General features: G+C 35.2%; 1 long non-coding RNA gene across 1 annotated transcript; it reads right to left on the reverse strand.

Moving 5' to 3' along the window:
* Positions 1 to 2028: 2028 nt before the first annotated feature.
* LOC122197053 (uncharacterized) lies at positions 2029 to 2687 on the reverse strand. The gene is made up of 2 exons (XR_006189838.2): positions 2432 to 2687; positions 2029 to 2287 (listed from the first exon to the last, which is right to left on the reverse strand). It is a non-coding gene; the product is annotated as an uncharacterized LOC122197053 (long non-coding RNA).
* Between the last annotated feature and the right edge of the window lie 9628 nt (positions 2688 to 12315).

A 12315-nucleotide genomic window follows, 5' to 3' on the forward strand; every position in this document is an offset into this window, starting at 1 on the left:
CTACTCGGTAGGCGGATGAACATGTATTGAGTAGTGAATTCTACAACCATGATAAGGGGTGTGGATACTTTCCTTGTCACAAAAGGTGGGTTGTACCTGATCCCACTACTAGAAAAACAGCCTTTTACGACGCTCATTGCGCGTCGTAAAAGACTTAGACGACGTGCAAATGCGCGTTAAGGAAGGCCCTGTCATAAAGAGAGACAGCGCACATTTACGACGCGCAATTACGACACGTAATGCGTATCAAGGAAGGCCCTGTCATAAAGGAAGACGACACACATTCGCGTGTCGTAACCTTACGACGCGCGTGTTAATGACACACAATGTGTATCAAGAAAGCCCCTGTCAAGAAACGCCATGTCATAAATGAAGATGACACACATTTTTGCATATCGTAAATTTAAATTTAAAAAAAATAATAAATTTATATATTTATTAATTTTTGTATTAAATTTGCATTTAATTTCTCATAATAGAAATAAAATACCATATACAAAAAAATACAATCCATTGCATAATATAAAATAAAATTTCATACTCAAAAAATAAAATAAATTGCACAAATTATAATGTCATACAAAGAATCATTCAAATGTTAAACAAAAATAATACATTGCCATGGGTTATACATTCCTATAAAACTAACAAATAATCATACAACTCGGTTTCTTACTGGAAAGGAATGCCGAACATGATCACAAGTCTCCCTTAATCTTGATTACTCACCTGCTTAAGTAGAATGCTATTGTTGAAAAGGTTACCTAGCAACAGAGAAAAACACAACACCTCTCCCACAATCACAACTTCATTTACAGAAAAAGGGTTGTCAATTACTTTCATTAAGACTTTCATTCAATCACAAAAATATTAAATAAAAGGGTGAAAAAAATAACTTGCTTTTGATAAGTTGATCTCCCTTAGACCAAACACAGCTAAAGCATTGAACAAGACCCAATGGCCTTCTTCTAATGTAAACACAATGCTCGTCTGCAAAATTGAGGCGATAAAATAAAATTTGAATATTGTTTGGGTAGTTTATATATGATTTGATAATTTGATTTAAAATACAATAAAATAAATTATCTTTTTTGTTACCTTACGGGGATTGTCAATTCCTGGGATTATAGGTTCTCTTGCTAGTATTAGAAAACGAGTTATGTTATCTAAATCATCCTGAACATTCAATATAACAATTGTAAGACAAAAGGAGAAATGTGTATATATTTGAAAATACTATGAGATGTGATTTTTTTTAATGTTATCAATCCATAAATTAAGCGCAACACATAGTTACCTATCTTTTTTAAAAACTTTTATGGGGGTATAATGACCGAAATGCCTTTGTATTTATATACCTGTTTACAAATATAACTTTAATAACTAGGTGGCACCTGGATTGTTTGTGCTAGAATATCAAGCCTTCAGTAGCCAGAGAACTTGCAACTGCTCCAGTGTCTCGTATGGATTCCAAGGCTATAATCTATTAAAAAAACTCTTAACAAATTTTAAACAAAGAAAAAAACACAAAATTAAAAGTTTAAACGCAAGAATTAGCAACTAGTTTCGTTTACCTATCCATAGTTTCAGTTTATAGTAATCAAAATATAATAATAAAGAAAAAAGTTGAGAAGAACTTACAGCTTCTACCATCAAACAATGAGTCAGCACTAGCTTCAGTTACTTGATATGTTCCAGCAAATAATGTCCATAATAAGTGCAGCCATTTGAGACATGAGGACCATAGGGTAAACTCCCAATTCCATCAGTCCTCTGGCTCTTTCACAGTATCAGCTGTTTTTGATGACATTTCTAACTCCGGAAGTTCCAATAAATTCTCATCAGAGACAACTCCTACCTACAATCAACTCCAAAAGAATCAGCAAAAAGTTTGAATAAAAAGTTACAAGGATCAAGAAACTAGTAGATTAGATACTTACAAGTTCATTTCCAGCCTCTGAAGCGTCTTCATATTTTTCATTACTTTGATTTACATCATCACCATGTACATCAAGCTCTGATATTGAATTTTGTATTGTGGGGGCAACACCTTTCAGTTGATTAACAAGCACCTACATAAGATAACAAAGGGCAAAACTGTAAATACTATATGAATCTTGATTTTAAGGAAAAGCAATGAGTATTATTAACATTAACATGCCTGTATGCTAGCTAAATGTTGTCGATGTTCAGAAAGTGTTGTAGCTAAAGATTCAGCATGGCCACTTGTACCACCATCACTTGCACTTCGAAGAAGATCCGGACCTTCACCACCATTCGCCTTTGCCTATAATCAACTCAGATATTATTCAAATTAAACGTACTTCACTCTTTTTACCAGTATAAGCAGTGTACTTTATTTTTTACCCATAATAACAATTATTATTACAAAAATAAGAAAGGTAGGTACATTTGATATAAAAAAAAATACCAGGTGAAGTAACTGTTTATGTATACGCTGTAAGGCATGAGTCCATCGCCTTAAAACTTCTGCTATATCAACTGTGGGCTGACCTCTTCCACTTCAATCATCCCCAGGTTGAGAAGAACTTATATTTTCCTTCAAATTTTCTCTATTTACTTGTGATCTATCAGCTTGTTCCTTATCTAAATCACCAGAAGAAACTTGATTACTTTCATCCATGGCTGCAAGAAGAGATGATCCAGAGATACAATATCTGACAAGTAAAAATAAAAAATATATAAACAAATCCAAAAAAAAAACGGCACATAAGAAAAGATTTCAGGGTGAACTACCGATGCTCCCTATGTGCTATTAGATCCTCAATGGGGCCTGAGGCAAGAACTTCGTGTTGACCTGAAATACAAGTCAATTTAAAGATTAAATAAAAGGCAATTCCTGCAACTGAAGCAAATGCTGAGATTAATATATATATATATATATATATATATATATATATATATATATATATATATATATATATGATCACAATCTGTGTTGTAACTAATGAGCTTTCCATCAGTGGGTTTCCTGACAATGGTGTTTACAGCTCCAATTGACTGATAATCAGAAAAGAATATGTCGAATCAGCTTTAACCTTTTCATATTTTGATTGAAAATAAATGCCTTAATTTCACTTAGATTATATTGTTCTTGGTTCTTAGTTTCTTACCTTAGCAAGGGAGTCAACTTCATCACAACATGCTACTGTTGATTCCTTATGTGGCAGACCAATACTATTCGTTCCGTTATCCTGCACCCCAAAAAACATCTCATTTAGTCATTCTTAATGATTAAGCTAAAATTTGTTTTTTAATGTAAATATACCCAATAAAATAAAAGGTAAAACTGTATCATTGCCTCATACATATTAGTTATATACCCTGTTACTCTGCTGATATTGGGTTAATGACATGTAAGTCATGCTTGAAGATGTTTCATGCCCACCCAATAGTAAAAGAACAACTTGAACCTGATCAACAACACGACTTCATTTCTTTTTATTACATAACGACTCATAACTCATAAGTCAAACAGATTCATAAAAGTTCATACCTTTTCAAGAGAGACTGAATCAAACACATAAACCTAACCCTGGAAAGAGAGTGTAAGTTGGTTTGTATCCTCAATGCTGCCACGTGTCATCATTGCATTATGGTTATCTGATGACATGTTTCCTGGATCAGACCCAATATCATTGCATTATGGTTACCTGATAGGTTTCTTTTTCATATTGCATATCCAAAGTCTTTCCTCTTAACCTTAACTTTACCCCTTCATCATCTTTGTCATCAGAAATTACCATTCTACCCTTTCTTGGGATCTTGTTATTTTTAGTGGTGTTTTCTTCCTCGTTATCACTATTACTTTTAGTCTCGACTCTCTTCATCTGTGAAATCAAATTCATCTTCAAGAACCTCGTCATCATAATAAGATTGAGAACTTTTAGAAATAGGAGGTGCAGTTAACGAATTTTCTTCAACAACTTCTAAAAAAAATTGGGATTTTTCCAAGACTCCTATCATTGACGAATCTTTACAAGTTCTTTTTGATTGAAAAAGTTTTGAGCTTTCATAGATTAAATGTGTGATCATCAAATCTTTTTCCAATCCATTTATAGATGCAGGATCATTGATCAATTTCATTGATGAAAATGAGGCAGAATCAACAATTCCAACAGTTTCATGGATGTAATCAAACTCCACACTCTGACAAAAATCAAACAATTACATCCATAAACAAAGAATATAATATCATATACTTACCCAATGGCAAAAAAATCGAACAAATTGCATTTCAAATAGCACTCAACACCCACAATGCTTTCACTAGAAGAGGTACCATAGGGTCGGCGTCAACATGAAGAATCTTTGGAGGGTTGGCATCGATGGGAAAAGGGGCTGGAGGGGAGGCCTCAATTTTTTCGTGAATGAGAGGGTTGATTTGGTTGTGAAGGAGAGTATTGATTTGGGTGAGTGAAGGAGAAAATACCCAAAAATTTTCAGAATCGATTCCAGATGGTGGTGAAATCAGCGTCGATTTTAAATGGAGAAGATGCAATTTCAGTATCGATTTCAGAGTGTTGCCCAGATGATTTCAGATGTTGTCCAGTCAAGATGATTTCAACATTGATGAGAAGAAGATAGAAGAGAGGCGTAGCAGGGCAACTTGGTCTAATTTCTTAGTCAGCGTTATTTTTGAATGACTCGGTAAGTGGTCTATGGACCGAGTAAGAGGTTTAAGTGGTCTTATCAAACGCCCTGATTCGGACCGAGTCACACATAACCTCTTACTGGACCCGGTAAGAGGCTTATCAAACAAGGCCTTACATATACATACTGAGATATATGTTCATACCTGGTTTGGATTGAAGAAGGCCATGGTTAGGGGAAGGAGTGAACAGATAAAGCAAAAGATTCAGCCCATGGGAGGAATGCTCTATTCCATTTCTTCATAGGCAATCACATTTTGAGATTCACGCACACCAATTTGCCTCTCAAAATTCAACCTCTCCTCATCTTCACGATCTAAAGTATCATCAAACATATCAAACATATAAGAGAAATGAAAAAGATCCTTCTTGAAATGAGTCACAAAAAACACAGAACTGTAAGAGCGTTAGGTGAGACGAAGACCTAGGGATTTTTCTTGCTAATTGGAAGAGGCGGGTGGTTTAATTTTTGGGATTCAATAGGCAGGTGAAATCCCGCCTTAAAAACGCGTGTTTCATTAAATGTAATAAAGTGACACATTTAGACGACGCACGGTTTATGAAAGGCGCCCTCCGTATTTCATTTTTTTTCTTTTCGGACACGAATTTTAGGGCACGCATAAATACGTGTCTTCTATCCTTCAAATTTTGCAAAAATGACATTATTTTTTAAGGCACGCACAAATGCGCGTCCTCTATCAGCGAGTGTCATTGTTTGCGCGTCATTAAAGGGTTGTTTTCTAGTAGTGTCCCACATCAGCTTGGAAGGAGAACGAAACATTTCCTTATAAGGTGTGTGGATACCTTCCTTGTCACAACGTGTTTTAATGCCGTGAGGGCAACAGATCCTATAAGAAATCTGCAGTTAAGTGTGGCCAAGTGAGATCAATTCAGGGTTAGGTGACCCTGAGGAAGTTTTCATGCTGGGAGCGCAAAGCAAACAATATTTTGATACGTGCCAAATGGGGATGTTACAAATGGTATCAGAGATGGGGCACGGGTCGATGTGTTCGACGGGGACGTCGAAACCTATAATGAGGGGTGAAGGTGGGTTGAACCTGATTCCATATTGGTTGGGAAGGAGAACTAAGCATTCCTTATAAGGGGTGTTGATACCTTCCATGTTACAATGTGTTTTAAAGTCGTGAGGGCAGTGGATCCCATAAGAACTATGCAGTTAAGCATGCTTGGGTGAGAACTATTCAGGGATGGCTGACCCCCTGGAAAGTTTTCATGCTGGGAGCCCAAAGCGAAAAATATTTTGATACGTACCATATGGGATGGGAAGTTTTTTCATCGGGAGCCCAAAGCGGACAATATTGTGATACGTGCCAGAGGGGTATGTTACAATTCTCCTATTTTAGGACCTCGACTTGAGCTTCTTGAATCTATGCGGTAAGGTTTGAGTGGACAATCATTGTTCATGTTCGTACCCGACGAGGTTTGGTTCATTCAATTCGGCTCACGACACCTTCTAGAACTTTATCCTTGTCAGGATGATAACACATTTCACATTCTTAATCTATTAACAACTCAACTCATCATCACTACCTCATGTTGAGTTCTTTTTCCTTGAAGAAGTGTTTAGAGGCTTTTATGAACTGTAAAAATGTCACACTTTGTACCGTACATGTAATGTATCCAACTCGTTTAGGTAAAACTACAAGTCTCGGTTCAAGGTCATGGGTAATGAAGTCATTCTCATGCACTTTGAGTTATAGCGAAGTACATGTAATAAACTGGTCCTTTTTGCATCAACACACACCCCAAACCTTGTTTTTATGTGTCACGCTAAATGATGAAGTCCTCTGTTCCTCTAGGAAGGGATAAGATTAGTGCGTGTCACAATATTTGTTTCAACTTCTGGAATGTAGCTTCATTCTTAAAAGGGTCGACATAGTTCCCTTCGTTGTTAAACACATGCCCTAAAAGTGTACTTCTCTAATTCATAACTCATAGTTAGAGAATTTAGAGTAGAACTTCAGAAGTTCAAGAACTAGCCATAAGTGTTGGTGGTGTACCTCCTGTATTCATGAGTATATCAATATATCATTGATAAATATGATTACAAATTTGTACAAGCATGATTTTCAATCATGGTTATGACTATTGCTAGAGCATTGATCATCTAAAAGGTGTAATTAGAAACTCGTAATGATCATATCGAGTTCTAAATGCTATCTTTGGCATAATCTCTTTCCAGTTTCATGAGCTAATGATATCATGGTCTTAGATTTTTCTTGGAGCAATAGTTGGATCCTTGTAACCGAACAAACGAATCATCAATTCTTAGGAGAAAGTAATGATTCATAATCGTTAATTCGTTCAGGTCATGACAATCGATATATATTCGAAAGGGTCCGACTTTCTTGTTGAAAAATAGAAATGATGCTCTCTAAGGTGATAAACTTTTTCTAATAAAGTCCTTGTAATTCGCTAGATAGCTCTCATATCTGTGATGGAGTCCACCCATATGGAGACATTTCTATTGTTGTTGCTCATGGGAAGAAGTCAATCGGAACTCAAATTGTCGAAATGGTGGTATTCCAGGTAGATCTTCAGGAAATACATTAAGATAGGTTGCATACCTGAGGTATGTCTTTGATCGCCTTACTCCTTTCATCTACCTCATTTTTCAATAGAGCGTAGTGCTTGTTTTATAGATATTCTGAGCCCTCATGTAGGAGATGAGTTTGAGGTTTTGTCCTAACTTGTCCCTATAAATGATCAGGGTTCCTATATTACTCAAGGGCACCATACAACTTTTCATAAAATATTGTTAGAACAGGTGCTTTACTTTCTTATTCTTCAAATCTTGGTAGTCTCTCTTGAAATGCTTGACTTCACCCCACCCATAATAAGTTTTTCCTCCACCAGAGCCTGATCCTGCATCAGTACTCTGGTTTGTTTTTTTAGGTGTTAGGGTCCTGTAAAATTTGGCAGCGTACCCCTTTCTTTTGCACCTGTTGCAGAAGTAGCATTCGCCTACGTGATGACGGTTGCACTGGATACATAATGGTTGCTTCCCGAAATGCCGCTTCTCTTGTGGGGGTGTTGTTTTTCAATAATTCTTGTTGGTATGACCATTCTTGTTACAATGGTGATAGATTAACTCTTTGCATTCACCCAAGTACTGATAGTTACATTGGTCACATTTGGGGAGATTTCCAAAGTATTGCTTTTGTGTAGTGTTTAAGCAATATAAGATTTCTTGGTGTTTTTCTTCTTTCAAGCGGTTTGGATTGAGTTTCCCATGGACCTACATCATATTTCCTTTTTTTTTTTATCCTCAACTCTTGTGGCATCCTCTTTCTTGATCATGGTTTCTTGGCATACCAACTAGTTTGTTAGGATGATGACCAATTTCTTTCCATAATTAAAGGTGTTGGGTCTAAAAGATGTAACCATCTCTCGTATTAGTAGGGCCATACCTTTTATATCCCTATCAATCTTCTTGTCCTCTAGGGTCACAATACTTGGACATAGCATTTCAATATCACTGAATAGGGATGTGTATGCTTAAACCTTGGTTCCATTAATGGTTAAGCTCCATACTTCTTGCTCTAATTTTTTATTTCATCTCTAGGGAAATATTTTTCTATGAGCATCAAATTTAGTTCTTCCCAAGTTATGGAATAGGCCGAGTCAACACCCATTATTTTTTATAGTCGTTCCACAAGGAAAGGGATGCATTTATAAAGGTGGATTTTGCAAACTTAACATGACAGTTTTCTACACATAAACTGATAAGGAATATTGATTCCATCTTTTCAACACAAAGGGCCAATCCTATAACACCATTTTCGTATAAGGATCTGGGTAGGTAGTTCATGAATTCCTCATATGTGCAAGCCTTAGGGAGGTTACTATTATTTCCATGGATATTTCTTCTAACTCCACTCTGCTCTAGGGCGTTGTTCCTATTGGCTTCATAGCTAGCCAAGGTGTTACTTACCTATTATGCAATCATTAACTTGATTGTAGTTGTGTCTAGTGATGGTGTAGGGATTAGGCGACCACTCGTATATCTCTTAGGAGACATTGTTTCTTCCTATTATAATTGGTTCAAAAAGAGTATCAGTCATGTGAATATATCATTGTATGTATAAGTGACAATACTACAATTATGTTAAATGTGTTGAAATTAAGTGGGTTTACTTAAGAATGGACCTACTTTGAATATTATGTGTAGGTAATTATATAGTACCACAACGGGTGAAACCTATAAGTAGAATGAGTAAAAGCAAAGTATCAAGTATTGGGATAAACTGTGCAAAATCATGAAGAAAATGTTGTAGGGAAATTTGACCACTACTCAATGTTTTTATAACATATCAATATCTGGAGTTCTGATTTACTTTAATCGAGATGTTTTGGAAACTAGACAAAATTCCCTACAACTTTCATGTTTTGTGCTTTTTCTAATTCTGTTGGTTTCTCCTTTAAAAGGGCCACATAAGGAAAAAAGGGAAAGTTTAGGCATCTTTTCATTGAACTTGGATGGCTCACAACATAAAGAAAAAGAGTAATTTAATACCTAAGCCATAGTTCTTTACGATCCGCAAGCGTACATATTTCTTAAAATATTCATAAACGTCAGACATGATTGATGTTTATAAGGGCTAAGATTTTTATAAGAATACTTCAGGTATAAGATGATACTTGAATTCGAGCTCATAAGTGTTTTATATTGAACTGTGATCTTTCTTGAGTCTCCTAGAATTTCCAAACATTTTAGTCTATTAGCTACTGAATCCAAGTTTAGTTGTGTGTCAGTCTACCCATAATTAAACATAGGTGATTAGTATATGTTTAGTTGTGGTTCAGCCCATGTAGACCAAACTTAGTTAAGGTATATGACCTAAAACCTTGCGTTGTATTCTTATCAAGGGTTCGTGTTTTGTGTATGTTTAGGTTGTATATACATGTGTTCTCATCGTGGGTCAGATTCTTACATATATAACTCTATATCTTGTGTTTTTTTTTTTTTTGTGTTCACATGTATTATTAAGTATTGTTTTTTACTTCAGGTCTGGTTGATAGGGCACTGGCCAGTCAAGGCTGTCATAGGGCAAGATTATTTTGATGTATAGCTTTTCTAAAATCTAGCAACCCTAGCAACATGTATATCCTGCCACTATTCCTGAAAGTAGTCCCTCAATAGTATAATTAATATTACTTTTTATTTTTAGGTTAATGGATATACCTAAACCTAAGAGAGTAAGCCCTAGGCTTTAGCCATGCTTTCCTAAGAAAGTACTTGTTCACTATAGCCAATAGCTCAGATACCAATCTGTCACACCCCCGACCGATGGTAGAAACGCCAGTCTGTGAGATGTAGTCATGGATCACAATTACTGAACATACATTGAATAGTACAAAAATAACAATAAAAATTACAAACTTCTAGTAAAACGGAACTAGAAGTTACATAGTCTGATGTATTATTACATGAAGGTTCAAATTACAAAAACGTGCTATAACGGTCAGACTTAAAATAAAACAAGTATTGATAAGTAGATCCCTTTTTATGAGGGTGACACCCGTCTTCTTACTTTCCCGAGAATACGTGTGTTTGGAAAAATACGTCAGCATAATGTTGGTGAATTTTATTGGTTTTGACATGCTGTACTTTTATAACCAAAGTGTATCCATAAAATTTTGTCTGGTTAACAATTTTTATAAAACAAGTTCTTTTTCTAACCAATACATATAAAATAAAACGAGTTATATACATGTTTTATGCTTATATAAAATACTACTTTTTCTAAACCAAAAAGTATAAAACAAACATAAGTACCTACCTGACTTATAATTTGTTCTACCATTAGAGAGTGTGTGCTGGGTATAATTGTTTACTTATATTATAAGTTTTATACCTATGTAAGTTCAAGCACTCTACGTTTAGGCGTTTATGATACTTACAGATTGTATAACATACAAGTTTACAAGTCTTAGAGTGCAACTAGCGCTACATGAAACTATAACCGTGCTATTTAGACAATTTAGCTTCTAGGTGGCATTGCAAAGAGGCGTGTCGAGAACATTGCCAATGCTTCATCAATGTTGTGAACACAAAACAAAAAGGTAAAACAATTGTCACTCGGGTTGACCTGTAAGGTCAGGTTTGTAGCTAGCAACCATCGGTAGGGTTGTCAATGCATATAAATTTCTCCCAAATTATATATAACTCCCTAGCTCACACATGATTAACGATTATAGGAAGAAGACTTTTCTAGGGTTTTATACTTAGTTGATGAAGAATTATTTCATATAGACTTAACGGTTCCAACATTAAGTGTGTGTGTGTGCATCTAAAACCTTAAGTTTCTAGACTAAAGACTTAATCAGACACATAGTTCTAAAAATGTACAACTCTGTGTCCTAAACTTTAAGTTAAAAAGTTAGTCGAATCGTTCTAGTTTAGTTGCTCATTTCAAATCGTTCTAGTTCATTTGTTCATTTCAACTTGTTCTATAAGTGTGATTGCATGTTCTAAACTTAGAGTTATAAAGTTTACTAAATTTATTGTCCGTTCATCACCTAAAAACTATATTTTAGTTTTCTGTTGACATTTGTACAACATAACAGTTGTATTTTGACAAGATCTGGGTATTACCCTTTTGATAAAAAAAATTCCAAATAAATGTACAAATTCATGAAGCAGTAAAAGTATCTTTTTTTTTTAACTAAAAATGACATTAAATGACTTTCTTTACCAGTAATGTTCACGAACAATAAAGTGACTATTATTGTTTATGATTATAACAAAAACTATATTGTTGGTCGTTTTTAAGATATAAAAGTATAGAACTTTTCATTTTGTTAGACATGTATGTTTATATGATTTGATCTATTCATTCTTAGCGACTACTAGATATAAACACAATGTAAATAAGAAACATATAAACTTTTAAAAAAACGATAAAAAGTTTATAAAGACGTAAAGATAAGATGTGTATTTATTCTCCCCCGAAAACATAAAAAGCTTGAAAGGGTTGTAGAACTCACCCTAGAAGCGTAATGAATTGTCGTTTTCGAGATCAAGTGTTGTTTTCGTTTTTGTTGTCAGACTTTTTGAACGGAAAACTTTTTTAATGGAACAACGTCCACAGCGGTGCGTGGCGGCCAACGTGGGTTTATGTCGGTTGGTTTAGCATCGACAACAACTTCTTCAGAGTTTGTTCACCATATCAGACTCTTCGGACACAAGCAACAACAACGATGGTGGCGGATATGGGTGGAGGAAGGTGGGATACAGTGGTCACTGGTGGCCAGACCTCGTCATCGGCACTAGAAAAGGAATCTGAAAAGAAGAGGGGAGACCGAGAGGGAAAGAGGAGACAAATAAGGAGTATGAGCAAAGAATTATGAGGCTTTCAATTGCTATTTATAGCAAAAAAATATTTGAGCAAAGAATTATGAGGCTTTCACTTTCACCCCCTCTCTTCAAGCTACGTGTCTTCAAGCTACGTGTTGCCTAAAAAAACGTAGCCGATTACCGTTTTCAAGAAAATTTTCCGAACATGCCTGTCAATTGTCTCGAACGTGTTGGTTTTGAATATGTGATCGAAAATTTCATACGAGAGATAAATCTATGTTAAATATATCTTCGAAGTTAATTACGTTTATATTTTTAACT

This window comes from Lactuca sativa, chromosome 3, assembly GCF_002870075.4.
Source record: "Lactuca sativa cultivar Salinas chromosome 3, Lsat_Salinas_v11, whole genome shotgun sequence".
Classification (NCBI taxonomy): Eukaryota; Viridiplantae; Streptophyta; class Magnoliopsida; order Asterales; family Asteraceae; genus Lactuca; species Lactuca sativa.